Source organism: Ascaphus truei, chromosome 18, assembly GCF_040206685.1.
Source record: "Ascaphus truei isolate aAscTru1 chromosome 18, aAscTru1.hap1, whole genome shotgun sequence".
Taxonomy (NCBI): Eukaryota; Metazoa; Chordata; class Amphibia; order Anura; family Ascaphidae; genus Ascaphus; species Ascaphus truei.
The window spans coordinates 488,087-514,574 of record NC_134500.1 but is presented as its reverse complement, the minus strand read 5'-3'; the positions used below and the strand labels follow the sequence as shown (position 1 = coordinate 514,574).

The window sequence follows — 26,488 nt, the reverse complement described above, 5'->3', positions numbered from 1 at the left end:
TAATGATACACACACAGACAGGTATATAACAGCAACATTCACTAAACGCAGACCCCGGTGCCCTGTACCCCACAGTCATATAGGCCCCAACCTGATGCCACCAGTGAGTATCCCCAAAGTACATTAGGTGCCAGGCACCAATACCCTGATGTGCCTTCCTCCCAATGTCAAGGCCCACCCAAAGTGTTGGAGATAGCGCTATCCCGTTGAGTGTTGGTGCACTTAGTTGAGGTACCTGCCGGGTACTCCAGTACCCGGTGTGGCAGACTTAGCAGCAGGGATCTGCTTGATCCAGCGACGTCGTCAGCAATGGCGTCCACCTCCGCGTGGGATGAAATCCGGCGTGGATAATATAACTTGAGTCTCTTGCACTGAGATGATCTGGTCCTGGACCGCAGGCCGCAGTAACCGTGCGGCGTCTCCACTGTGTACCTGACACTAGACAGCAAAATGGGGAAGTGTCCCTATCTAAGGGGCCTTCCCTGAATCAGCCACAAGTTATATGTGATCGGGGCCTATCTGGGGACTAAGAGGACAAACTAGGCCTAGCCTCAGAGCCACGGGCTCCTGCGACCCTACCTCTCTGTCTGGCTCCCTTCCCCGACTGGCGTGGTCCCGCTGAGCACGCCAAATGTAACAGTGTGTAGCAGGGAGATCCCTGGAGCCCTATTGGCTGTGCTTGTCCATGTGTTGAGCAGCCCCTGGGGCTGCTGGGAATTGTAGTTCCCCTGTGAAGCTTTTGGGTATAATGGCCGTCGCTGGGAACCTACTGCGCATGCGCGATGGTTAAGCAAGATGGCCACCGCACTCACAATCCAACTGCGCATGCGCAAACTGGTACTGCGCGGAATGAAACAAGATGGCGACGCCCTTGCCGGAACATCGGCGACCCGCTCGCCTGCTCCAAGCCCCCACCGGAACCTTCCTGTAGCCGTCACCCTCCCGCAGCCCGGAGCTAAGAGGGGGACCTGGCTACATGTGTAATTATGATGCACTCATTAGTCTCAAATAAAACATAAGTGGCTGATTAGCATGAATTTAGTGGAACGGAAAAAATGGAAACAATATTGTTTGTTCACAGCATTCAGAAAAGTCAAATGTTTACTTTATTGTGGAGTTAATTTTCCAGGGAAGTCAATTATTCCACAAACAAGATGTTGGCCCAGATAGAGGAGTTTCCTTTTTAATGTGGGTTTAATGTGTCAGACACGTCATTGGAAGAAACATTAGAATCAAGGATATAATTCAATGACCAAGAGAAAAATATCGTGAGTGCATAAGTAGAAGGATGAAAACATTGTCTATAGTAGATACATATTACACTATATATTTCTCCTTTGTTTTTTATTTTTAAGTCACAAAAGTAATTTATGGCGTCTTTGAGAGTCAATCAAGTTTCAATAATATTCTGATACTTAACCATTATTAAAATGGGAAACCGGTTTCCTTAATAATTTCTGTGATGTTTGTAAAGAGGAGTTAACACAAAAACTAGACAAACACGACAACGTGTGACAATCAAAATGCTTAAGGCCGGTTCTATAGTGCGCGTGCGTGGCAGTTTTAGTTGGCTGAGGTTAGTCAGCCATTCTATAATGGTGCCGCACACAGCAGGGAGCGTGAAACCGGCCGACAGGGGGGAAGATGAGAAAAAGAAAGAATTTGCGCCACTACCACTGCTGAAAATTTATGTATATGTGTGTATTGTGTGTATGTATGTGTATGTATGTATGTATGTGTGTGTGTATGTGTGTATGTATGTGTCTATGTATGTATGTATGTGTGTATGTATGTATGTGTGTATGTATGTATGTGTGTGTGTATGTGTGTATGTATGTGTGTATGTATGTATGTGTGTGTGTATGTGTAGGTACAATGTTATTAAAAAAATTATTAAAGGATTAATTTATTTATTTGAAACCATATTTAAACACACACACATACACACACACACACACACACACACACACACACACACATACAGTTAGGTCCGGAAATAATTGGACACTGACACAATTTTCATAATTTTGGCTCTGTACGCCATCACAATGGATTTGAAATGAAAAAAAAACGAGATGCAATAGAAGTGCAGACTTTCAGCTTTAATTCAAGGGATTGAACAAAAATATTGTATGAAACGTTTAGGAATTGCAACCATTTTCATACACAGTCCCCTTATTTCAGGGGCTCAAATGTAATTGGACAAATTAAAACAATCATAAATAAAATGTTCATTTTTAATACTTTGTCGAGAATCCTTTGCAGGCAATGACTGCTTGAAGTCTGGAACGCATGGACATCACCAAACGCTGGGTTTCCTCCTTTGTGATGCTTTGCCAGGCCTTTACTCCAGCTGTCTTCAGTTGTTGTTTGCTCGTGGGTCTTTCTGCCTTAAGTTTTGTCTTCAGCAAGTGCAATGCATGCTCGATCGGGTTGGGATCAGGTGATTGACTCGACCATTGCAGAATATTCCACTTCTTTGCCTTAAAAAACTCCTGGGTTGCTTTCGCAGTTTGTTTTGGTTCAGTGTCCATCTGCAAAGTGAAGCGCCGTCCAATCAACTTCGCTGAATTTGGCTGAATCTGAACAGACAATATATCCCTATACACTTCAGAATTCATCTGGCTGCTTCTGTCTTCTGTCACATCATCAATAAACACTGGTGACCCAGTGCCATTGTAAGCCATGCATGCCCATGCCATCACACTGCCTCCACCGGGTTTTACAGATGATGTGGTATGTTTCAGATCATGAGCCGTTCCAAGCCTTCTCCATACTATTTTCTTCCCATCATTCTGATACAGGTTGATCTTAGTTTCATCTGTCCAAAGAATGCTGTTCCAGAACTGGACTGGCTTTTTTAGATTTTGTTTGGCAAAGTCTAATCTGGCCTTCCTATTCTTGAGGCTTTTGAATGGTTTGCACCTTGTGGTGAACCCTCTGTATTTGCTCTCGTGAAGTCTTCTCTTTATGGTAGACTTGGATAATGATATGCCTACCTCCTGGAGAGTGTTCTTCACTTGGCTGGATGTTGTGAAGGGGTTTTTCTTTACCATGGAAAGGATCCTACGATCATCCACCACTGTTTTCTTCCGTGGACGTCCCTGCCTTTTTGTGTTGCAGAGCTCACCAGTGCGTTCTTTTTTTTCTCAGAATGTACCAAACTGTTGATTTTGCCGCTCCTAATGTTCCTGTTACTGTAGTGCCGAGGAGTATTCTAAAATAAACCTGGGGCAATCACCAACAAGACCCAGGTACGTGCAGGGTACATGATGCAACATTCCAGTGACATTTCTGCAGACAGACTAATGGCCCATCAGATTAACAGAGGGGGTCCCTGGCAGTCCCATTCAAACTGAATGGGGCTACCAGGGACCCCTGCTGTGTTAATCCGATGGGCCATTAGTCGCTGCAGAAATGTCACTTAAATGTTGCAGCATGTACCCAGCATGTACCTGAGTCATGTTGGTGATAGACCCAGATTTTTCAAGGCAAGTTTTAGAATACTCGTCTGCGCACCTGTATCTCTCTGATGGATTTTCTTTATTTTGCAGCCTACGGATGCCCTGTTTCACTTGCATTGAGAGCTCCTTTGACCGCATGTTGTGGGTTCACAGCAACAGCTTCCAAATGCGAATACCACACCTGGAATCAACTCCAGACCTTTTACCTGCTTAATTGATGATAAAATAAGGAAGGAATAGCTCACACCTGTCCATGAAACAGCTTTTGAGTCAATTGTCCAATTACTTTTGGTCACTTGAAAAAGAGGGGGCTGCATGTTAAAGAGATGTAATTCCTAAACCCTTCCTCCAATTTGGATGTGAATACCCTCAAATTAAAGCTGATAGACTGCACTTTAAGCCCATATTCATTATTTAACTGTAACTTGAACTTATTTTGGTACACAGCCGAAATAACAAAACTTGTATCAGTGTCCAATTATTTCCGACCTAACTGTACATATACATACACATACATACACACACACAGTACCTCACTCGCGCACAGTATACACACAAAATGTATGTGGCACATGCACGCGCCTTCGCACAGGCACGGGCACGGCTGCACACAGTATATTAAAGCCCTAAGGCGTCCCAAGTCAAAAGCTGTCAGTCCCGTTCTGCTGCTGAATCTGAAAATTGCACAGATCTTGGCGGAACAATATCAGAATTAGAGATGTACTAGAAGATATTGCATATAGCTCGTTAGAAATTTACAGATAGAAAGGCTGCAGATAAAGATTTGAGATGAGCTCCGAGACATAGTGCTGAGATTTAACTGCTTCCAAATTAAAGCTCTTATTCTCAAGGCTGTTCGAGTCACCACCAAGATCATCACATAATCGCGGCGACATAATACGGTAATATCAATTTAGTTATCAGTTCATTGTCAACATTGTGCTTCTTTTATTGTGTTAATCTACATAACAGACCTACAATTGTCTTGGGGATTGAGCGAGAAATATATTAAATATGATGAAAAACGGAAGGGGTCCCTTTTTTTCCTGAACACAATGTATATAATGTCATGGAGAATTTATTTGATATTTTTGCTAGATTCATGGGATTTGGTCCTAACTTCATAGTAAGGCTTAGAACTCTATATGAACACTATCAGCCAATATTTTAGTGAACAACTATGTCTCACAAAATGGTTTGATTACAAATGGAACTAGACAAGTGTCCCCCTTTCTTCCCCTCCTGTTTGCTTCATCTATGGAACCCTTGACCCAACTTATTCACAAACTTCTTGATGTCAGGGTTAAAATGTAAAGTTTTGAGATATTATCCTAGGACAAAAGCATTCATTTTCTTTCTTAATGTGTGTCAAGACCTGGAAGAGTTTGGTAAGATTTGGGGGTTTAAAATACATGGTTAAAATCAGGGGGCCTGAATATTAATTTTCCTGGTCACACTGAAGTTTAGAAGTTTGTTCTTGGATGAGTTTTCCAATCTCATGGAGAGGGACAATAACTATATTTAAAATTCATGTTTTAACTAGTCTTTTATATTATTTTCATAACCTACTGTACCAATCTCTATCCCTAGGAAAATGCAGGACAATGCTGGACAATGCAGGGTACTCAAAACCCCCGTTTATACAGATCACGGGGCAGTGGAGGTGAATATGTGGAGGGTAATATGTATGTAGTACAGACAATCTTTTCATCCTTCAGCTTATGCACTCACGATATTTTTCTCTTGGTATTCGGTCATTAAATTATATCCTTGAATCTAATGTTTCTTCCAGTGACGTGTCTGACAGGATTAACTGATATAAATAGATACAGATTCCCAATGCCCTTCCCCTCAATACCCGACTAGCACCCTCTCTATCCACCTTTAAGACCCACCTTAAGACACACCTGCTTAAAGAAGCATACGAGTCGCACCGTGGCTAATACTATACACAATACATAAAGCTTGGCTCCTTGCAGACGCACTTACCAGAATGCCCTCCTATCGTCTCTGCAGGTTCTCCCTACCAATTAGATTGTAAGCTCTTTGGAGCAGGGACTCCTCTTCCACAATGTTACGTTTATGTCTGAAGCACTTATTCCCATGATCTGTTATTTGTAGTTATTTGTTATTTATATGATGTGTATTACTGCTGTGCAGCGCTATGTACATTAATGGCGCTACATAAATAAAGACATACATACATACATACATACATACATACAAGGCATGATGCATATTAGTTATATTACTGGAATCTTGTACCTTCAAAATGTAATTTACAGGTGCATATTTCGTTTGTTAAAGTCAACATTCTAGCACTCATTTTAGGATACTTTGTGTCACCAAGATCCCCAGAACTTAGAATTAATGAATGTGAATTTTTTTTTTTTTTAAACTTAATTTTTTTAGTGGTTTTCTTGGGGGGATACAAAAAGAAGAAAGAGGGGAGTGGGTATAGGGACATTTAAAGACAATAATACATACCACAATAAAGATACAGAAAGACAAAAAATGAAAACAGCTACATTTTCGAGTGCCATTTCATGTAAACAGACTTAATTGGGAGGTTGGCACTTTCCGTGGTCACTGTCACACCCGTCTTAGACATAAATTAGCTTCAGTAAGATATGTGTTTCCTGGGCATATAGTCTGGTGAGAGCAGCCTTTATTTTTAATCCTATTAAGTGCTGACAATTCCCCCATTGTGTCCATCAGCATATATGTCTTAAACTTGTACTGTAGCATAGTAAAAGGCAGAGGGATAATTCTGCATCCTACATTATATCAGAATGATACACCATGTAATCCTTAAACAGAACTGTAGATTTACATATCAATTTAATAATTTATGAACAGATTATTGGTGATGTTTTACAGTTCATTCAATATTTTCCTGGTAATATTAAATTAAATAATTAAACGGGATAATTATCATTCCATTAACCCAGTGATTCCCAACACGGGATACGTGAGGTGTTTCCAAGGGGTTCGCCCCCCCCCCCCCAAATATGTAATGGAAGATCCAAGGTTGTTTTTATAAGCCCAAAGAGGGACTACATGCTTCACAAGGTCCCAAACTGCAGCTTAGTGTTGGTGGTCCAGTTGTTAATAACTGTGTGAGCTTCCAAAGTCTCGCCCCGCGTGCCTTGCATGCCTGTGAAAGCTCCTGCTGTAAATAACAGCTATGCGACCCACGCTGCTGGCACCCACGGAGGGGCAGCTTGGGGCATTACTAAGCCCACGGTTCCCCCACGAGTTTGGGATACTATACTGCCTGTGATTGGTCACATACTGTTAGCAATAGTCCGAGTCCGCAATAAGATTAATTAGGGGTTCGTGGAACTAATATTTTCTAGCAGGGGGTGCACAATGTGGGAACCGCTGTATAAACTGCTCTTCTGTCAGAGGTCCTGGGATAGCAAAGGGGTTCAATCAGATTGGGTTTTATAATCTGTTACAGATGCATTGTTAACCCTTTGCTGCCAGCGGCTCGTGCAATGCTCGGCTCTGACAGTGAGGCGGTTGTGTCCCTTCCATTGGGGAATATAAAATGAAAGGTTTTCCCAAGCAACCATCATGACAAGTCAGAGACCGATTCCCAGAGCAGGGTACACATCCCAACCCCAACTTCTAAGTCTTATAATTGCACTAATCAGGAGGTGCCAGGAAGGAATATTTGTTGTAAATTAAACTTTTATTTCACTATAGAGTTAAGTAGTCTCATGAGCCTGCATTGCTGCAAGATGTGGAGTAAAAACGAGCCAGTGAACCCCTGGAAACGGAATTAATACAATACAAAAACTATTTAAAGATTTGGACCCATATTTACTAAGTGGTGCTATGCCATAAGACCTTTCCAGCCCATAATGGGGTCTATTTACTAAAGTTCCCGAGGCCAAAGAATTGCATCAGATTCACCAAATGAAAACTCCCATTGCTTTAGGCAGGATTCATTTTCATTGCTAAATATGCTGTTTTTTGCACTCGTTTTGAAGTTGGGAGACATTTAGTAAGTGACCCCAAGGTGTTTTATGGAACAGCACAGCTTAGTAAATATGACCCTATCTTTCATCATGACATTTTTTTATTATTAACTGGGTAACATAACCTGTAACATTTTCCCGGGAAGCAGCCATCAAAACGAACTAATTTTTTGGACCCATAAGGGGGTGTTGTGTGTCACGACTATCTGAGCAAGAAAAGAAAGAAAATGTGCTTATAGCGCTAGTGCAATAATTAATATAGTGTAATATAAACGCTAATGGTGTATACCAAAACTCTAATACCTATAAGATAGGCTTCCAGGACAAATGAGGTCAATACAGGTCACACACAAAAAAGAAGCAAAACATTATCCGGCACCTAAAACAAGTCCAAAGTGTCAAATAGATAAATCTGGCAATATTTAATGTCCAGTCCTGTTGAACTAGGGGTCATCAGATGAATGTTGAAGGTTGTCTCACAATATGTGGAGATAAAACCAAAGACCGATCATAGTGTATAACTATAAAACTGTTGATAGGACAAACATGATGGAGGAGGAGGGGTTTGAGGGAGGAGGGAGTGAGGGAGGAGGAGCGTATGAGGGAGGAGGAGGAGGGGGTGACGGAGGAGGAGGGGATGAGGGAGGAGGGAGTGTGGGAGGAGGAGCTGGTGAGGGAGGAGGAGGAGCGTGTGAGGGAGGAGGAGGGAGTGAGGGAGGAGGAGGGAGTGAGGGAGGAGGAGCGTGTGAGGGAGGAGGAGGAGGGGGTGACGGAGGAGGAGGGGGTGAGGGAGGAGGGGGTGACGGAGGAGGGGGTGAGGGAGGAGGAGGGGGTGAGGTAGGAGGAGGAGGGGGTAACGGAGGAGGAGGGGGTGAGGGAGGAGGAGCAGGGGGTGACATAGGAGGAGGGGGTGAGTGAGGAGGAGGAGGGGGTGAGGGAGGAGGAGGGGGTGAGGGAGGAGGAGGAGGGGGTGACGGAGGAGGAGGGGGTGAGGGAGGAGGAGGAGGGGGTTAGGGAGGAGGATGTAATTTATTTATTAAATAATTAGTGTATTTATGAACTTCCCGGTTTCATATGAAGTAAGAAGTTAGATAAGCTCAGGACACACTATGAAGAGGATTAAAGGTATATTTTATCTTAAAGGTCAAGTCGAGATAAATTACTGCAATGATTCCACATGTAATCATAATGTGGGAACAGAGTCCAGAAAAAAATTGTGTTTTTTTTAAAGTTGTGTTTATACTGAACATTTCCATGTTCCAACAACCAAGTGACATGAACTCCCCCTGGTTTCTACCTCGTGATGTATGAACTCCCCCCTGGTTTCTACCTCGTGATGTATGAACTCCCCCCTGGTTTCTACCTCGTGATGTATGAACTCCCCCCTGGTTTCTACCTCGTGATGTATGAACTCCCCCCTGGTTTCTACCTCGTGATGTATGAACTCCCCCCTGGTTTCTACCTCGTGATGTATGAACAAGAGGTACAGTAGCCATCGCGCAGGGAAGCCAGGGGATCAGAAACATAACATTAACCATACAAAACTACACTTAAGTGGCACAGTATACTTCAGGCGGATAGAGCTAGCTGATTATGAGTTCATAGGACAGGCTCAACCAATTCTGCTTTTAAACATTGTATTCCCTACATTAATGGCGCTATATAAATAAAGACATACAATACAATACAATTAATGAGACTATTTTAAAGCCCCAGTACAATTTGGCAACAAGTGATGGCGTAATCAATAAAAAAAGCAATACAATGAAAAAGTATTTACCATGTAACAATCAACTACTGTCTCTATACGTTCCCCTACCTACCAATTAGATTGTAAGCTCCTCGGAGCAGGGACTCCTCTTCCTTAATGTTACGCTTATGTCTGAAGCACTTATTCCCATGACCTGTTATTTATATTATTTGTTATTTATATGATTACCACGTGTATTACTACTGTGAAGCGCTATATAAATAAAGACATACAATACAATACCATTGTGTGTGGAAACTTTTTAATGTATATAATAATTTGTGGAAAAGTCTACAAAGAAAGATAATGAAGTCTCAAATGGTAGCAAAAAGCATTTTGTGTATATAATATACTACATAGAGGTGCATACAAGCATTTATAAAATGGCAAAGTGCATATGCAAATAGTAACAGAAGTAAATATAATAGTAACCCCCCAAAAATTCTAAAAAGATACTTACAAACGCTGACACAAAAGCAAATAGAGGCTGGCCGCGGCGTTGAGGTGCTGGATGGGGTGTAAAAGCGTTGGACGGGGCGTAGAGGCTCTGGATGGGGCATAGAGAGAGGCTGGATGGGGCGCAAATAGAGGCTGGATGGGGCGCAAATAGAGGCTGGATGGGGCGTAGAGAGGCTGGATGGGGCGTAGAGAGGCTGGACGGGGTTTAGAGAGAGGCTGGACGTGGTGTAGAGAGAGGCTGGACGGGGTGTAGAGAGAGGCTGGACCGGGTGTAGAGAGAGGCTGGACGGGTGTAGAGAGAGGCTGGACGGGTGTAGAGAGAGGCTGGACGGGGCGTAGAGAGAGGCTGGACGGGTGTAGAGAGAGGCTGGACGGGTGTAGAGAGAGGCTGGACGGGGCGTAGAGAGAGACTGGACGGGTGTAGAGAGAGGCTGGACCGGGTGTAGAGAGAGGCTGGACGGGGCGTAGAGAGAGGCTGGACGGGTGTAGAGAGAGGCTGGACGGCTGTATTTTATATGGAATACAAAAATGTTTGTTGCTACATCACTGTCTTTATTTGTAGACATTTCCCCTCATTATTACATATATTGTTCACTATTTTGCACCTTTGTTGGAGGAAAGGCTATTTCTGAGGGATATACTCTGATATAAATGCATATATAGTATAGTGCCAGTATTTCCCCCCTCCTAGGTTAGTGGTTATAGTAGCGCTTCCACTACTTTATTTCTTCTAATACTTTGTACTTTGAGGCAAATTTATACTTGAGGCACAGGGGGAAGTAAAACAGTATCCCAGCATGCAATGCGCACGTGCTTTCATTAGGGGTTACCGCCAGTGATAACGACTCCGTTCTAAAGTAATATTTCAAATACTCCAATTAACAAAGAGCCACAAGGAGGATTTCACATTAAACCCAAACATGATATGTGATACTGCATATTGTATAATATATATAGCAATTAGGGAAACACTAGAGTCCCATCAGTAGGCTTAGCCATGGATAATTGTTAGAAAACATTTTCTTTCAAAGGTCCTCCTCACTCTATTCATTTGACTGCAGCTGAAATGTTCCCATAGCGAGGGGAAAACGGCTTTACAGCATAATGAATAGGATCCATGCAGCCAGACATTACAAGGAAAGCCCAGATGTGGGTTTCCATTTACAGACAAACCTTAAGGAAATGTGGGCAGCAGAAGAATTTGTACTATAGAGATACTGTACCTATGGTAAAATAGAAGCCCCACCTAAGTGACCCCTCTCACTTTTTTTTCTACAGAATGGGAACTGGGGAATCCTACAGAATTTTCAGCTCGTGGGACCCTGTTTTCCCAAGATACTTACAGGTATTTATTAAAGAGATTTAAATGGCTTTTCAATAAGAAGCTGCAACCGATTATGTGGCAGCTTTCTATTGGCTCAAAGAATTTGGTGACCATTTTTAATTCCCTGGAGGGAGCACATACACCAGAACGGGTTAATCCCCCCCTGACCCCAAAATATGGCTTTTTAAAATGTATTCATTTTCCTAAACTGGGAGTCTTTCCAAGCTGATCTGTGGTCCCCCAAGCTCCGGTGACCCCCTGATTCCTAAGGTATTTGATGATTTTTTTGTGCCAAACGTGAAAAAAGACTACAAATATGGCTGTGGGGTCATGAATAAAAAGTCGCAATGTCATCTTCCCAAAGCAAGCCCTGACACAGTGGCCATTTTGTGTCTTGTCTGTTAAACACATCTGCTTGTTGATTAGAAACAGGGGGTCCCCTGAAGTCGGGAGACCATGTTTTAGCTCAGAGGGTCCCCAAGTAAGCTAAAAAAACAAACAGTACAAGCAGCACAGATTGCTGCTTTAACAAGGCGAGGCAAATCTTTTAAGGGTAATTGTTCTGAAACCAAATGAAGACATGTTCTCTAAAGAGAAGATATTCTGGTGACGTGTGTGGCAGGAGAGGACCGTGCGCAGAACATGCGCCTTTATAGCCGTTCCCTTATACAACGAAACACAGAAATGCCCAATGTCACAAAAAGACATATTAAAATACTTCAATATTCTCGTGAGTAAGGGTCATTTAGTTAAACTCTTTGGCCAAAGCGTTATAAGGCTGCAGCCACGTCAGGGCATGACCAGTAAGCAGCCACGTCAGGGCATGACCAGTAAGCAGCCACGTCAGGGCATGACCAGTAAGCAGCCACGTCAGGGCATGACCAGTAAGCAGCCACGTCAGGGCATGACCAGTAAGCAGCCACGTCAGGGCATGACCAGTAAGCAGCCACGTCAGGGCATGACCAGTAAGCAGCCACGTCAGGGCATGACCAGTAAGCAGCCACGTCAGGGCATGACCAGTAAGCAGCCACGTCAGGGCATGACCAGTAAGCAGCCACGTCAGGGCATGACCAGTAAGCAGCCACGTCAGGGCATGACCAGTAAGCAGGTCCTAACACTGACTTTGAAAATTGTCCTTTACCTCGGCCGGAGGGAGGATGACCGCAGTGGGTCTGTCCTAAACTGGAACATGAAAAAACCTGCTACTTTAAAAAGTGGGGTGAGCTTAAACCCTGGGAGGAGGCGCCACTAATCTCCAAACCACGGATACAACCTGAAAATTAACATTAATAAACACATAATCCCAGCAAGCTCAAAGCCCACTACATTATATATATCCATGTAGAGGAATCAGTACCGGGTTAACCGAGCTTCAATAATCAAAAATGAATAGACGGTATATATATTCCCCTTATACCTCCACTGTAAGCAAGGCACGTACAGAATGGTCGCTCAGGCAATGAAGGGTAAAATCCAAGAGAGCAACATACACATTACAGAACACTGCTTAACACATAATAGTTTTACAGTATCTAATCAAATGTAATCTATTGAGACTGGAGGAAAAGTTAAGTGCTTTTAATAGTAGTTATCTCCCTTCCTCAACCAGCACCACTAGTCTCAAGTACAAGTTTCAGGTATTTTGGTCTTTGAAACAAATACATTATAATTATAGTTTATATAACCCTTTGGGTGCCCTTGAGACATAGCTACCACATCACAGTGCCTGGCACTCAAGGAGCCTAATGACGTAGAAGCGGTCAAAGCCCCTGCTTGATTTTCTAGAGAGCTCGCTTTCTACCTCCATCTGGAGCAGTGTTTTTCAACCAGGGTTCCTAGGAACCCTTGGGTTCCCTGGGTGTGTCTAAAGGGTTCCCTGCAATTATTTGATTATTTGAAAATTGTATCAAATACAGAAGAATTTACAATGTATCTGATCACAGGGTTACCATTAGAGATGGTTAGGGGTTCCTCAACCAAAAAAAGGTTGAAAACCACAGCTCTGGAGAACAGACCGCAATCTATAAGGAAGTGGAAGGACTATGCTCCCTTTCCATCATCAGTGAAGCGGCGTGATTGCGAGTGTAACGTAGGGGCAAAGTGGCTAGCATATTAAAGGTTAAGCCCAGTCAATGCCCTTATCTGTCTGGATCTGCAAGATTTCCCCTGCAGATCCTTCTTATTGTGGCTCATCTGGCACAAAACCCTGGGTCTTACACTGTTCGCCTGTATTCTGTTTGTAATATAATGTTTGGTGCACTGTCAAAATTGATTTGGTTATTCCCTTGGTGTGCTAGTTTAGTAGTACACTTATCCAGCCTGCACACAAAGGGATCCGGGTTCTCGCTAGTCGAGACGGGGGAGGTGCCGTGCAGGGAACAAAACTAGAGCAGGGATGGGCGGCCCTCATGTCTGGGAGACGTTAGTCCAAATAGCGGAGCCTTTGTCAGCCACAGACACTGCAAACTGTTGCTGGGTTTAAGCCCGGTTCCGATTGGCTGGTTTGAAATCCCCGCTCTCACTCTCAAAAAACAGACAGTTCACCTCTAACATCACTAAACAAAAATTTACCATTAAAAGGAATATATCATGTCAGAGCAATAGAGTAGTTTACATGTTGGAATTCAGTTGCAAACTCAAATGTGTAGGGAGGGCCACTAGGAAGCTGAACGTCAGATTGGGGGAGCACATCCGCAACATTGAGAAAGGGAGGACCCACAGAAAGGTAGGACCCACCATCCCGACTCTTGCGTTCTTCTCAAGGATGTCTTCTTTCTACCCCCTTTGTATCTAAAGCTCTCTCCCGTCTTAAACCTTTCTCACTTTCTGCCCCACACCTCTGGAATGCCCTTCCCCTCAATACCCAACTAGCACCCTCTCTATCTACCTTTAAGACCCACATTAAGACACATCTGCTTAAAGAAGCATATGAATAGCACTGGATAATCCTGGACACATGATACATAAAGCTTGGCCCCCTGCAGACGCACTTACTAGAATTCCCTCCTACTGTCTCTGTACGTTCTCCCTACCTACCAATTAGATTGTAAGCTCCTCGGAGCAGGGACACCTCTTCTTTAATGTTACTCTTATGTCTGAAGCACTTATTCCCATGACCTGTTATTTATATTATTTGTTATTTATATGATATGTATTACTACTGTGAAGCGCTATGTACATTTATGGCGCTATATAAATAAAGACATACAATACAATACAGTGTCTGTAATCACTTTAAACAGAAGCACAACTGTAATCCCGGTGGTTTGAAGTTTTGGGGTTTAGAATCAGTTTCTAATGATTTGAGAGGAGTAGCCTTCACTAGAAAGATCTCCCAGAGATAACCTTTTTGGATTTACACCCTGAAGACCCTAGCTCCTCTGGGATGGAATTTAGATATTGATTTTATCTCCTTCCTATTAAAGCAGAGCAAACTCTTACATAGACAGATCTCGATATCCCAATACTGCCCTTTATATTAAACCTATTAAGTGTGAATTACCACTATTACACATTATGACAGAGGGGGGCAACCAATTTTTCAATGTAGCCTCAGGTGTGGCCAGTACCTTATCTCCTGGCAGACAACACCAAAACCGGTCCCTGCAGGAGTCTCTGCCGCCGGCACTCCGCCCCCACCGGTCTCCGATTGGTCATTCTCTCCTCCACTCAGCACTTGCCTCCTCACTGTTTCCGGCCACCGTCCGCGGCCTGCCCCCTCAGCACTTCTATTGGCTGCCACCGCACTTGCTGCCACCACTGCGCTTCCCGCCTAGACAGTGGTAATACCGGACACATGCGTGTCCGGTATTACCTCAATTTTTACCGGACACAAGCTGGCAAACTGAAATTCGCCACACATTCATGGCCAGTTCGCCACTTGTAGCAACTGGCGAAAGGGTTGCCCACCTCGGCATTAGGAGATGTCTGATTCGTTCCTTTAAAGTCGGCTCCACAAGTCTGAGATTATTTTTTCAAACACTCCTTACACCCAACGATTATTGGTTCATATCTTCACATTTATTGGTATAGATTATACCACACTCTAATTCCTTTTCTAACTCTGAGAACACTTAAAGTTCTCCTCAAAATAAGATATGTTGTCCTATAAACTTTGTATTCATCTGAATAGGAACTCGCACTTTTCTCCTCGAATTCATCTTTTAAATTTTGAGGTGATTATACTTCAGCATTTCTATGTCTCCCTTGTAAATGAATGTATCCGTGTTACATCCACCTTGTACTGAAGCTGGTGAGCGGGACTTTGGGTTCGCTGGTTATCTCCGTGGAGCTTTGCTGGAGATACTGAGACTGAAGCTGGCGAGCGGGACTTTGGGTTCGCTGGTTATCTCCGTGGAGCTTTGCTGGAGATACTGAGACTGAAGCTGGCGAGCGGGACTTTGGGTTCGCTGGTTATCTCCGTGGAGCTTTGCTGGAGATACTGAGACTGAAGCTGGCGAGCGGGACTTTGGGTTCGCTGGTTATCTCTGTGGAGAGCGAGCGAGTCTGGTGCCTTGATCCCAGTAAATTGTTCTGGTCTCCCCTGACAGTGAGTGCTATTACACTCAGAGGCTTAAAGCAGGAATATACCCCCTACCCGAACCTTGGGGTCCCCATGAGCTTCTTTGTAGTCCCCCGATGTCCGAGACCGCAAACAAAACTGTCAGTGTCTCACCTATAGAAAGCCCGGGGGTCCCGACTTATGCTGCAGCGCAGTACAACTCTACATGGAAAAAACAATGTAACCAACAGCGAATGTCAAAATCTGCCGCCCCTAGGCACAGCTGTCGCGCCGACTCCTTACCTGCCACCCCCTCCTCCTAAACTGCAGCGGCGTCACCAATGTGACATCGCACGGCGTCACGTTGCCATGGTAATGCCAGAGAGTGCGGCAAAAGTATATGGGGCGGACATTTTTTTGCCGCTAACACATTTTGCCTCCCTAGGCCAGGCCTAATGCGAAATTCTCTACTGAACATAACACAAGAAACTTACTTTTCATGAACATTGTATGTTTTACACACAATTTCATTCAAAGAAAAGAAGGCCATAATCTGCCCTACAGCTTAGCCCCATTTAGTGAACAAGCCCCCATGTCTGACAATCTTACAAGGCGTTAAAAAGGATTTGAAACTTGAATCAAAGTCTCAGGGAAAGTAATCTGGGCGAACCACATGATGTATGCAATACTCAAATAAATCAGCTTTATTGGCATGACATTTCAGTATTGCCAAAGCATGAATAACAGGGGGTAGGGTGGAATAATTACATTGTACAGGAATAACAGGGGTAGGTGTAATGATTACACAGTACATGAATAACAGGGGGTAGGGTATAATGATTACACGGTACATGAATAACAGGGGGTTGGGTATAATGATTACACAGTACATGAATAACAGGGGGTAGGGTATAATGATTACACAGTACATGAATAACAGGGGGTAGGGTGTAATGATTACACAGTACATGAATAACAGGGGTAGGTATAATGATTACACAATACATGAATAACAGGGGGTAGGGTATAATGATTACACGGTACATGAATAACAGGGGGTAGGGTATAATGATTACACAGTACATGAATAACAGGGGGTAGGGTATAATCATTACACAGTATATGAATAACAGGGGGTAGGGTATAATGGTTACACAGTATATGAATAACGGGGTAGGGTATAATGATTACACAGTATATGAATAACAGGGGGTAGGGTATAATGGTTACACAGTATATGAATAACAGGGGGTAGGGTATAATGGTTACACAGTATATGAATAACAGGGGGTAGGGTATAATGATTACACAGTACATGTATAACAGGGGGTAGGTATAATGATTACACAGTACATGTATAACAGGGGGTAGGGTGTAATGATTACACAGTACATGTATAACAGGGGGTAGGTATAATGATTACACAGTACATGTATAACAGGGGGTAGGGTATAATGATTACACAGTACATGAATAACAGGGGGTAGGGTATAATGATTACACACTATATGAATAACAGGGGGTAGGTATAATGATTACACGGTACATGAATAACAGGGGGTTGGGTATAATGATTACACAGTACATGAATAACAGGGGTAGGTATAATGATTACACAGTATATGAATAAAAGGGGGTAGGGTATAAGGATTACACGGTACATGAATAATAGGGGGTAGGGTATAATGATTACACAGTACATGAATAACAGGGGGTAGGGTATAATGATTACACAGTACATGTATAACAGGGGGTAGGGTATAATGAATGCACAATACATGTATAACAGTGGTAGGGTATAATGATTACACGGTACATGTATAACAGGGGGTAGGGTATAATGATTACACAGTACATGAATAACAGGGGGTAGGGTATAATGATTACACGGTACATGAATAACAGGGGGTAGGGTATAATGATTACACAGTACATGTATAACAGGGGGTAGGTATAATGATTACACAGTACATGTATAACAGGGGGTAGGTATAATGATTACACAGTACATGAATAACAAGGGGTAGGGTATAATGATTACACAGTACATGTATAACAGGGGGTAGGGTATAATGATTACACAGTACATGTATAACAGGGGGTAGGGTATAATGATTACACGGTACATGAATAACAGGGGGTAGGGTATAATGATTACACGGTACATGAATAACAGGGGGTAGGGTATAACGATTACACGGTACATGAATAACAGGGGGTAGGGTATAACGATTACACAGTACATGAATAACAGGGGGCAAGGGTAAAATGATTACATAGTACATGTATAACAGGGGGCAGGGTATAATGATTACATAGTACATGTATAACAGGGGGAAGGGTATAATGGTTACACAGTACATGTATAACAGGGGTAGGGTGTAATGATTACACAGTACATGTATAACAGGGGGTAGGGTATAATGATTACACAGTACATGAATAACAGGGGGTAGGGTATAATGATTACACACTATATGAATAACAGGGTGTAGGGTATAATGATTAAACGGTACATGTATAACAGGGGGTAGGGTATAATGATTACACAGTACATGTATAACAGGGGGTAGGTATAATGATTACACGGTACATGTATAACAGGGGTAGGGTGTAATGATTACACAGTACATGTATAACAGGGGGTAGGGTATAATGGTTACACGGTACATGTTTAACAGGGGGTAGGGTATAATGATTACACAGTACATGAATAACAGGGGGTAGGGTATAATCATTACACAGTATATGAATAACAGGGGGTAGGGTATAATGGTTACACAGTACATGAATAACGGGGTAGGGTATAATGATTACACAGTATATGAATAACAGGGGGTAGGGTATAATGGTTACACAGTATTTGAATAACAGGGGGTAGGGTGTAATGATTACACAGTATATGAATAACAGGGGGTAGGGTATAATGATTACACAGTATATGAATAACAGGGGGTAGGGTATAATGGTTACACAGTATATGAATAACAGGGGGTAGGGTATAATGATTACACAGTACATGTATAACAGGGGGTAGGTATAATGATTACACAGTACATGTATAACAGGGGGTAGGGTGTAATGATTACACAGTACATGTATAACAGGGGGTAGGTATAATGATTACACAGTACATGTATAACAGGGGGTAGGGTATAATGATTACACAGTACATGAATAACAGGGGGTAGGGTATAATGATTACACACTATATGAATAACAGGGGGTAGGGTATAATGATTACACAGTATATGTATAACAGGGGGTAGGGTGTAATGATTACACAGTACATGAATAACAGGGGGTAGGTATAATGATTACACAGTACATGTATAACAGGGGGTAGGGTATAATGATTACACAGTACATGAATAACAGGGGGTAGGGTATAATGATTACACACTATATGAATAACAGGGGGTAGGGTATAATGATTACACGGTACATGTATAACAGGGGGTAGGTATAATGATTACACGGTACATGTATAACAGGGGTAGGGTGTAATGATTACACAGTACATGTATAACAGGGGGTAGGGTATAATGGGTACACGGTACATGTTTAACAGGGGGTAGGGTATAATGATTACACAGTACATGAATAACAGGGGGTAGGGTATAATGATTACACAGTATATGAATAACAGGGGGTAGGGTATAATGATTACACAGTACATGTATAACAGGGGGTAGGTATAATGATTACACAGTACATGTATAACAGGGGGTAGGGTATAATGATTACACAGTACATGAATAACAGGGGGTAGGGAATAATGATTACACAGTACATGTATAACAGGGGGTAGGGTGTAATGATTACACAGTACATGTATAACAGGGGGTAGGGTATAATGATTACACAGTACATGTATAACAGGGGGTAGGGTCTAACGATTACACAGTACATGTATAACAGGGGGTAGGGTATAATGATTACACAGTATATGAATAACAGGGGGTAGGGTATAATGGTTACACAGTATATGAATAACAGGGGGTAGGGTGTAATGATTACACACTATTTGAATAACAGGGGGTAGGGTGTAATGATTACACAGTACATGTATAACGGGGTAGGGTATAATGATTACACAGTATATGAATAACGGGGTAGGGTATAATGATTACACAGTACATGTATAACAGGGGTAGGTATAATGATTACACAGTATATGAATAACAGGGGGTAGGGTATAATGATTACACAGTATAGGAATAACAGGGGGTAGGTATAATGGTTACACAGTATATGAATAACGGGGTAGGGTACAGGGCTGCCAACAGAGCGGGTCTGCCGGGGTTGGTGTCCCGGGCCCCGGGAGTAAGGGGGCCCAACCGCCCGGGCCCCCTGCGCCCGTTATAATTTTTTTTAAATGGCGGCGATTCCCTGTGCGCATGCTCAGAGCCGAAGTCCCGGCGCGCATGCACAGGGCAAGCAGGGTGTCTCGTCTGCTGCGTGTGGGCCCGCTCCCAACGTGGGACGGAGTGGAAGCGCGGTTGCGAGCCCATGTGTGCCATCCCAGCTTCCCCCGCGCGCACCAGACCAACTTCCCCCGCGCGTCTGCCTCCTGCCCCAGGCAGCAGCCACAGGGATATCGGGGGCAGGTGGGGAGAAGTGTCTGGCGGGCACCCGGTCAAGGTCAGTCACCCACCCACTAGGCAGTCAGTCACTCATTCAAACTCACTCATCCACCCAGTCACTCACTCACCCACCTAGGCAGTCACTCAGTCACCCACCCAGTCCCTCAGTCAGCCACCCACCCACCCAGTCACCCACCCACCCAGTCACCCACCCACCCACCAAGATGTGACATATATTGTGTCCCACCAACAAAAAAAACCTGCCAAATTCTCACCCCGTTCATGGGCCCTGGGGACCACGATGAAGTCAACACGTAGAAACTGCAAACAAAACAAGGACGACTGCAAAGTTACTGATTAACGGGCTATTAAGAAAATAATGTGCTGAATCTACAGATACAGCTTTCCTTGATTCCACCCACAGAAATAATAGAGAAACAGTGAAAATTGTTATTATCTAAAACAATAAGTTGTACTATGACTGCAGGCGAGTCCTCGTGAGCACCACTCTCAGCTGTCCATAAAACAGGTTTATTAACTCCTGCATGGTAAAACATTCACCATAGAAAAGATAAAGGGATAAAAATAAAAAGTTAAATCACACACGTCACCAATCTTATCTGTGGAGATTACAGTGAAGCCATAAAGACAACATGTAGGGCGCTTAGAATTGCCTGGTACCTACTGTATTATTTCTAATGATTGCTGTAAATATTATATGGGGCATCATCTAGTTATATTGCTTGTTCTGGACTAATGGGGAAGGATTGTGAGGATGTGCCATGCTAAGAGGTGGCATTATTGCTCCAACAATGCATTGCTTTGATGAAGATCATGGATAAAACTAGGGCCACTTCCAGATATCTATCGAACGAAGGGCGAAGGGCGAAGGGCGAAGGGCGAAGGGCAGCATCTCATTTCTGGAACAAAAAAACATTTATAATCCATTAACCCCTTTCAACACTGTGGCAAAATGGACAGCAAGGCTTCCTAAAAATCCTAGCTTTTTAAATGTCTAGTTATGCCCACTTACCAGCTTAAGGCTGAGGTCCCAGTGCTCCCGCTGCACGCGCGCCCGCGAGGCTGGCGGTGCGTGCAGCCGATTCCCCGGTCTGCAGCTCACCGCAGGAAGAGAGACCGGGGGGGCGTGGCGGGGAAGTGACGGGGGCGCGGCCATGACATCACCCGGCAGGTTGGCCCTCATTGGCTGAACCGCCGGGGGGCGTGGCCTAGCTCTCTGTCGCAAGTCCTGCTCTCAATTCTATTGAGAGCAGTAGAAACTCTCGCCACAGCACTGCGGCCCCCCCTCGCAGCGGGCCCGGCACCATTGAGGGGAGGGCTCTCGTCCCTGCAGCGTCCGCCACAGCGGGCGCTGCAGTAGCATGCGGGGTCTCAGCCTTACATTGCACAGCAAGCAACCAACCTCGCACTGATGAGACCTTTAGGATCAAAATAGCTGTCTATGAGTAGGTTTACTGGCTCTGCACTTCTTAAACCCAGGTTGTGCTGGAAAGCTGTGTAATACGGCAGGCCTAAGCTCATAGAGGTCCAAGTTAAAATGGATGAGAATAGTGACACACACTGCTCATTTGCATGTCATTACCAGAATCCCTGACTGCTATGGAAGCGCTGTGTGTTAAGCGATAATGGGGAGAGTGTTGGAGACCTGTCTGAGATGTGCAAGTGCACCACAAGTGGTATTTTTATTTACTAAAAATCCTAGGAAACTCTGCCTTGCTGCTTATTCTCTTCAGTAGAACCAAGGGGTTGGGGATGTCCGGGGAGGGTGATGTCCGGGGAGGGTGATGTCCGGGGAGGGGGATGTCCGGGGAGGGGGATGTCCGGGGAGGGGGATGTCTGGGGAGGGGGATGTCCGGGGAGGGGGATGTCCGGGGAGGGAGATGTCCGGGGAGGGGGATGTCCGGGGAGGGGGATGTCCGGGGAAGGGATGTCCGGGGAGGGGGATGTCCGGGGAGGGGGATGTCCAGGGAGGGGGATGTCCGGGGAGGGGGATGTCCGGGGAGGGGGACGTCCGGGGAGGGGGATGTCCGGGGAGGGAGATGTCCGGGGAGGGGGATGTCCAGGGAGGTGGATGTCCATGGACGGGCTATGCCAAGGATTGGCTTGACCATATTTGGGCATGTAATCTTCCCACCTGCCTCACTCATCCCCCCTCTTTCCCCGTCTTAGTCTGCGGCCCCAGTCACTGCGTGCATGCGGAGTACCTGGCGGCGCGTGCACTAGTTTCAGCCACGACATGTGGTCTGTGGTTGCGCATCAGGAGAAGAGCAGTTGATCGCGATGTGGGGGGGGCACGTGGTGGGGGCGTCACCATGACTTCATGCGTCTGGTTCGCCATCATTGGCTGAACCACTGCCGTGGCAAATGCTCGGCTGCAGCGCCAAAAGACAAAAATCTTGTTTTTTGGCAAAGGCAGTCGCGCATCGCGCTTTGTGCAGGCGCACTGGCAAGCGCCTATATTCACAGATGTGCTGGGTAGTGGGACATACCTTATCCACGTTGAAGATCAGGTCCAGCTCACATACATGGTCAAAGTGTTTATCAATGGTCTCAACAAAAACCTGCCTGCATGGGAAACACAGATATGCCAAATAATCAAAACTAGTCTTTGACCTCCGCAGTGATGCGCACTTCTATACAATACCGCAGTGATGCGCACTTCTATACAATACCGCAGTGATGCGCACTTCTATACAATACCGCAGTGATGCGCACTTCTATACAATACCGCAGTGATGCGCACTTCTATACAATACCGCAGTGATGCGCACTTCTATACAATACCGCAGTGATGCGCACTTCTATACAATACCGCAGTGATGCGCACTTCTATACAATACCGCAGACAGGTTTGCTTTTAATGCAGACAAACTTTATTTAAATACTATAGAAAAAAAAGGTCAACAATCTGTAGCTGTATAAAGGTTACGGTGCAAATTGCCTTAATAGTGGTCAACAATGTCATCGAACCCAAGTGGTAACCATAGTCCATTTATTGCTGCAGGTTGTAAAGAGAATATTGCAGGGCATGAGTACTGCATTCCTAAGATGCGAAAATGGGTAACTTAAGTGCAAGAGAGATTTTTTATGAGTTTTATAATAGTCCTAGAGAAGTGTTATTACTCATATATATGGTTGCTCACCTGTTTGGGAAACCATGCAACATCAAGAGAAGGCTACTCATTGGAGTACGGTATGGACATTATGTCTGTTTTACAACAGGTCAATACCCTTCCTGTGTCTGTGCTGATCTACAAAAGAGGGCTTAACTGGGGGGGGGGGGGGATTGGCTATCACTAATGGCTCACTAAAGGTGAAAATGTATAGTTTGGAAGGCTATCGATAATATCCAGATAATGGGCGGTCAGACTCAAATAAATACTTACATTCTTGAAATATCCCCTGTGCATCACAGAGAGGCAACAAACAGGTCACCAGTTAGTCTGAGGGCTATATTAAATATAGGATATCATCTATTCTGAAGAATAACATTTATATTTGTGTAATCTTTGCAAGGAGATGGATGCAATAAGGCCAAACATCGGATGTTTCGGAGGTGGCAAGGGACAGATATCAGTTTGAAGCTCAAATTTTACATGTAAGACGGTCAAAATGAGTGTTGGTACATTCAGTAAACTCACCTGAATCTGTTGATATGATTCAAGTCTGTCTAAGTATTACATGAAGTTATGAATGTTTCTATATTCAGTCTGACTTTTAAACGTCGCAAAAGAGGAGTTTCTATTTTAAGTCGTAAAACTGTCAACCAAGTGGCGGATTAATAGCAGGGTTCACACCAAGGTAATATGAAAATCAGAATTCAAAAAGGTGTGTTTTGGAATCAGACACGTAAGTTTTCATCTTTCCAACACTAGTAACCTCTCTGGGATAAACCTATGACATATACACTAACACACTGTGAAGGGATTTCTTTTTTGCTTTATCCTTTTATCTTAACTGTTGTGCATTTCTTATTACTGTATGTTTTTGTGATATTTTTTCTATAATCCAAGCACTGTATTTTTATATGTAGCCTGGTTTCTCCAACCCCCCCCCCCCCCTTCTGTGGAAGATGTACTGCTGGCTACAGGTAACTGTGGTGCGTGCATACCTGTTAGGGTCCAGGAGAGCTGAGTAGTCCGTGATGGTGTGAGGAACAGGACAGGCTTTTAGTGAATTCTTCTTGCTTCTCTGGGTGTCAGCACCTCCAGCTCTGGTAGGTTCCAGGGTTCCCAGAGACAGTCCTCACCAGAACAGACTTCTTCACACCCCTGCCCGATAGACTGTAGACTCAGGCAGGGGTATACAAAAAAGGATGCTTTATTGAGATATCCACTGTGGATGGTATTACAGCGGATGCAGAGTAGATTGATCTGGGTCCCAGACCTCTGGATGGTGCTTGGCTCTCTGACAGCATTGGGGCCTCTGATCTCTCTCTCAGTCAGCCCATGAGGGACTGCCTGGCATGTCTCACTTCCAACTGGGAGGAGCAGCACACACCTCCTCTCCCTAGGAGGGGTGGAAGAGAACTCTCTTTGCTTTCTCACCCCAGGAGGGCGGCAGCTCAACTGCTATAATTTAGCACTTCCTCTCTGATGCACCAGCAGGGGAGGGCACAAGGTCTGCACCACTATTGGCTATACACAGACCCTGTGTCACCATCACTCCTGTCACTCAGAGAGTCAGCATGAGGGGAGGTCAATGCTCCTAGGATAACCTGCCACAGCCTGTAGCTACTAAGGACTTACGTGACAGGAGACAGAGAGGCAGTCTGGACTAGCCATGGCTACACATATATTAAAACAAAACTTTAATAAGCTATAGTTTTTGCTCTGAATGAACTGTTTGCATGCTTTGTTTAGAGTAAAGTACATTTTCAGACACATTTTGCTACAACAGATGTGTGTTAAGTGCATAGTTTTTCTTTAATAAACATAGACCTTAGACTGCAAATTTCATGTTTGATATTTTCTGAGTGGTGGCGGAAGATAGATAGTATTCCAAATGAGTAAAGGGTTAATATTAACTCATTGAAAGTACCTTGCGCTGGAGAAAGGCGAGTTAGCTAGAGTAGCCGTGTGTACAAACGCAAATTACATATCTAAGTCCCATGCCCACTGGTGTGCCGTATGCAGGTCACGTGCTCACAGGTGTGCCGTATGCAGGTCACGTACTCACAGGTGTGCCGTATGCAGGTCACGTACTCACAGGTGTGCCGTATGCAGGTCACGTACTCACAGGTGTGCCGTATGCAGGTCACGTACTCACAGGTGTGCCGTATGCAGGTCACGTACTCACAGGTGTGCCGTATGCAGGTCACGTGCTCACAGGTGTGCCGTATGCAGGTCACGTGCTCACAGGTGTGCCGTATGCAGGTCACGTGCTCACAGGTGTGCCGTATGCAGGTCACGTGCTCACAGGTGTGCTGTATACAGGACACGTGCTCACAGGTGTGCTGTATGCAGGTCACGTGCTCACAGGTGTGCCGTATGCAGGTCACGTGCTCACAGGTGTGCCGTATGCAGGTCACGTGCTCACAGGTGTGCCGTATGCAGGTCACGTGCTCACAGGTGTGCTGTATGCAGGTCACGTGCTCACAGGTGTGCCGTATGCAGGTCACGTACTCACAGGTGTGCCGTATGCAGGTCACGTGCTCACAGGTGTGCTGTATGCAGGTCACGTACTCACAGGTGTGCCGTATGCAGGTCACGTGCTCACAGGTGTGCTGTATGCAGGTCACGTACTCACAGGTGTGCCGTATGCAGGTCACGTACTCACAGGTGTGCCGTATGCAGGACACGTACTCACAGGTGTGCCGTATGCAGGTCACGTACTCACAGGTGTGCCATATGCAGGTCACATACTCACAGGTGTGCCGTATGCAGGTCACGTTCTCACAGGTGTGCCGTAAACAGGACACGTACTCACAGGTGTGCCGTATACAGGACACGTACTCACAGGTGTGCCGTATGCAGGTCACGTGCTCACAGGTGTGCCGTATACAGGACACGTACTCACAGGTGTGCCGTATGCAGGTCACGTGCTCACAGGTGTGCCGTATGCAGGTCACGTACTCACAGGTGTGCTGTATGCAGGTCACGTACTCACAGGTGTGCCGAATACAGGACACGTGCTCACAGGTGTGCTGTATGCAGGTCACGTACTCACAGGTGTGCCGTATGCAGGTCACGTGCTCACAGGTGTGCCGTATGCAGGTCACGTGCTCACAGGTGTGCCGTATGCAGGTCACGTGCTCACAGGTGTGCCGTATGCAGGTCACGTACTCACAGGTGTGCCGTATGCAGGTCACGTGCTCACAGGTGTGCCGTATACAGGTCACGTACTCACAGGTGTGTCGTATGCAGGTCACGTACTCACAGGTGTGCTGTATGCAGGT

At 44.7% G+C, this 26,488-nt stretch overlaps 1 long non-coding RNA gene across 1 annotated transcript; it reads right to left on the bottom strand.

Moving 5' to 3' along the window:
• Positions 1–20,328: 20,328 nt before the first annotated feature.
• Positions 20,329–24,618, bottom strand: LOC142468707 (uncharacterized). Its single transcript, XR_012788855.1, has 3 exons — positions 24,203–24,618; positions 22,581–22,656; positions 20,329–20,990 (listed from the first exon to the last, which is right to left on the bottom strand). It is a non-coding gene; the product is annotated as an uncharacterized LOC142468707 (long non-coding RNA).
• Between the last annotated feature and the right edge of the window lie 1,870 nt (positions 24,619–26,488).